The following is a 4,600-nucleotide window of genomic DNA, read 5'->3' as shown; positions in this document are numbered from 1 at the left end:
TCAGCCTCTGAGATTCCCCAGAGGATGAATAAGTGCTTAATTTGCAAGCAACCTGGCCACAAGAGAAGCTGTTGTCATAATCAATCACATCTAGATCCAGAAAATTAGGTTCGAAGAAGGATGAAATCGAGAGAGTTGCCGCCAACTGTTGAGGAGTTGTTGTTTTCAATTTTTTATGTTTTTAAATTTTATTGTTATCTTGAATAAATCACCATTTCTTTTTAGTATTTTGTTACAGATGTGTTGATGCAATTAGGTTGTCAAATTCAGGAGAAAGTATGAAATTAATATGTGTTGGTGATTTTAGTTTGTCAAAATTTAGGAGAAAAACTAGAAAAAATACGTATTGCCCATGATCGCTTAAGTGACTAGATATATCACTTAAGTGACAAAAAGTTTTTCATAAAGGATCACTGAAACGATCGTGCATATGGACAAAAGTTTATACTGTCAGGACTTGGTCGCTTAAGTGATTAGAGCGGCCAAGGGTAAAAGTGAAGAATCGCTTACGCAATAACATAAATCGCCTAAGCGATCGGGCATCTGGGCAGATATTGATTCTGCCTCAGACTTAATCGCTTAAGTGATCCATAATCTCTTAAGCGACCAAGGGTAGAAGCAAAGAATTGCTTAAGCGAGACCGTAAATCGTTTAAGCGATCGTGCAACTGGTAGATCTTGATTCTACCTCGGACTTGATCGCGTAAGCGACCAAGGGTAAAAGCGAAGAATCGCTTAAGCGATAGAGTAAATCACTTAAGTGATCATGTATCTGGGCAGATCTTAATTCTACCTTGGACTTGATCGCTTTAAGCGATGTAAAAGTGTAAATCACTTAAGCGATCGTGCATCTGGGCACATATTGATTCTGCCTTGTACATGATCGCTTAAGTGACCAAGGGTAAAAGTGAAGCATCGCTTAAGTGATCCTGATCCTCGCTTGTAAGTGATCGCTTAAGCGACTTGATGTGATCGCTTAAGCGACTAACTCTGAACATACTAGATCGCTTAAGAGAGATCTAGGATCGCTTAAGCGATCCACTATACTCGGATGACCTTTGGTCTGCCTTTGATAAGATTGCGTAAGCGACTTGTCGTATGCGATTTATTATCGCTTAAGCGACTAAGGCTAAATATACAAGATATCTTAAGCAAAAGAATATATCGCTTAAGCGAACAAGGCTAAATAGACGGGATCGCTTAAGCGATACCTTATATCGCTTAAGCGATTAAGGGTAATTTATTTCAATATTTCTTTTCCAAGTTTATGGATCATGTTTATTATAGACGTAAAAGAACTAATTTAATTAAAATATAATCATGGTCATGGTCCATTGAATTAATCGTACACCATATATGTTTAATATAGACGTAAACATTCTACACCATATATGTTTAATATAGACGTAAAAGAACTAATTTAATTTAAAGAAAATCGATTAAGTGATATAAATAATCAAATCAATTGACACAAGACAGATCCTGGTCCACTGAATTAATTGTATACCATATATGTTTAATATAGACGTAAACATTCTACACCTGTATGTTTAATATAGACGTAAAAAAAACTAATTTAATTTAGTTTAAAAAAAATCGATTAAGTGATATAAATAATCTAATCAATTGACACAATACCGATCCTAGTCCACTGAACTAATCGTACACCATATATGTTTAATATAGACGTAAACATTCTACATCATGTATGTTTAATATAGACATAAATATAGACATAAAAAAAACTAATTTAATTTTAAAAAAATCGATTAAGTAATATAAATAATCAAATCAATTGACACAATGCCGATCCTAGTCCACTGAACTAATCGTACACCATATATATTTAATATAGACGTAAACATTCTACATTGGACCTTACGAAATAAATCACTCAGTGATATCAATACTTCAATCAATAAAAAATGCGACAACCTATTACAAAAAAAAAAAAAAAAAAAAAAAAAAAAAAGGGAATCGCTTAACCAATCTTGTTAAGCGATAGTGTTAATTGCTTAAGCAATCTTGTGAAAGGCAATAAAAATAATCCGAATACACTAGATCGCTTAAGAGATTTCATTTCTCGCTTAAGCGATCCTGTGTATTTAGCTTTAGTCGCTTAAGCGATCTGGTACCGATTTGTAATTGCTTGAGCGATTAAGTCTGAGGTAGAATCAAGATCTGCCTAGATGCACGATCGCTTAAGCGATTTACGCTATTGCTTAATTGATTCTTCACTTTTATCCTCGGTTGCTTAAGCGATCGCTTAAGAGATCAATTCCGAGGCAGAGTCAAGATCTCTCCAGGTGCACGGTATTGCTTAAACAATACTTCACTTTTACCCTTGGTCACTTACGATCGCTTAAGAGATTAAGTCCGAGGCAGAATCAAGATCTGCCTGCACGATCGCTTAAGCGATTTATGATATCGCTTAAGCGATTCTTCGTTTTTACCCTTGGTCGCTTAAGCGATTATGTCCGAGGCAGAAGCAAGATCTGCCTAGGTGCACGATCGCTTAAGTGATTTATGATCTTGCTTAAGCGATTCTTCGCTTTTACCCTTGGTCGCTTAAGTGATCAAATCCGAGACAGAATCAAGATTTGCTTTGGTACATGATTGCTTAAGCTTAAGTAATTCTTCGCTTTTACCCTTGGTCGCTTAAGCGATAATCAAGATCTGCTCAGTTGCATAATCGCTTAAGCAATTTATTCTCTCACTTAAGCGATTCTCTATAGAAAACCCTTTGTCGCTTAAGCGATATATATAGTTGCTTATACATCGCTTAAGCGATCATGGGCAATACATTTTTTTTTTTCCAACTTTTCTCCTGAATTTTGACAAACTGAAATCAACAACACATATTAATTCCATATTTTCTCCTGAATTTGACAGCCTAATTTCATCAACACATCAAGGGCATATAACAAGAATACTAAATAAACTCAAACTCAAAAGAGGGAGAGAAATACTGAATTGCTTTTGTATTAATTTGAAATGTGTCAATTACATTCAATGACAACATTATGTACAACAAATAAATCTCCTATTTACACCGTAAAAAAAAGCACGGCACACCTTCAACATCAGCACCACAACCCAAGTATCAACAAATAAATCTTCATCATTCTCTTCAGCCACTTCCCCATCCTCCAAAATTATCCGGCACACCTTCAGCACCAACACCACAACCCAAATATCAATAGCCTGACGTCTAACAACACTAGCTGATCCAATTCAAGACAATCTAATTATTCAAGACAACCCAATAAGACATCATCACATAAACTACAAAATTCTAAGTCCAACTTCTATACCTTTTGATGACAACATCAATAATGACTTGGATTGGGTTCTGGTCAGTCAAAAGAGATCCATATGCCCATGGAAGCACTCAACAGCCGAGGGCTCCTGACAGTTGCTCATTGTTTCTTCATTCAAGTTGTCCATTGGGGTGTTGGTCATGTTGAACTCAATAAATTTCAGTGCATATGCCCCACAATCAGCACTACAATAGGAGGAAGACATTAGCATTAGAATCAACTTATAGAACAATTATATTATTATGTAAGTTTTGTACAAAATTTACCTTGAGTCATTTGTTGGGATGGGAAGGCGCTTGAGTGGCCACTTTCTTATCAGTACTTCATCACCGAAGTGCTGAAACATCCTACTGTCGCGCAACAGCTGTGGGAACAATGCACAGTGGCTCCAACTCCGTCTTCAACTGTCTCTCTCGACAAATACTTGAATTGCAGTCAAGGATCTTTAGCAAGCTCTTCTCTAGAAGCACGATAACGGTTATCCAGTGCATATCCTTAATGTTGATGATGCAATATACTCTTTTAACCTTTGCCCAACTGTGGCCATGTTTGGGCCTTTCCCCGTGTACATACTGCATGATCCTGCCATCAAACTGAAAATCATTAGGGACGTTGTCGAAGTCATCTGTGCCCGATCTTTTTCGCTTGCCTCCTCTTGCTGCACCTCTACCAATGTCCTTTTTAATTAAAGTATCATATGTCATTACTAGCGTTTAGTCAAAGGCCACATTGGTGATGGCACAATCGGGATACAATATATCACCATTACTGCTTTGTTGTAACCTCATGGGTGTCAATACCTCATTGATGTGCTACATCAAATAAAAACAACATGATAAGTGTACAATACCTCATGTAAAACATAAGCAAAAATAAGGAAAAATAAGGGAAAATAACTCACCGAGTCGTCAAGCCACCTGCCCATTGTCAATATCTTTTCAAACCAGTCCCAAGGATAATCCTCGGTCTCGCACTTTACATGGGCATATAAAAGTTTTTTCTTTTTCTCCTCTATTGACCTATACAAATCGGTCTTTAACTCCTCCGCTTTCGCTTGCCCACTTCCTCCCTTTTCCTCCATTTGCACATCCTCATTTCCTTCACGTCCTGTTTCTCCTTCCTTCATTATCACTTCCCCAGTTCCTCTAACAACCTCCTTAACCTCGTCCATTTTTGCTTCTCCACTTTCATGGACTTCATCAATTTTTTTCTTCATTTTCCTTTTCTTTCCATATGTTACTATGGTGTAAGGAGATTTGACAAACTTACTCTTTTGGCTCT

Source organism: Pistacia vera, unplaced genomic scaffold (assembly GCF_008641045.1).
Source record: "Pistacia vera cultivar Batoury unplaced genomic scaffold, PisVer_v2 Contig249, whole genome shotgun sequence".
Classification (NCBI taxonomy): domain Eukaryota; kingdom Viridiplantae; phylum Streptophyta; class Magnoliopsida; order Sapindales; family Anacardiaceae; genus Pistacia; species Pistacia vera.
The sequence above is the reverse complement of the archived record's forward strand: the minus strand, read 5'-3'. Positions refer to the sequence as shown.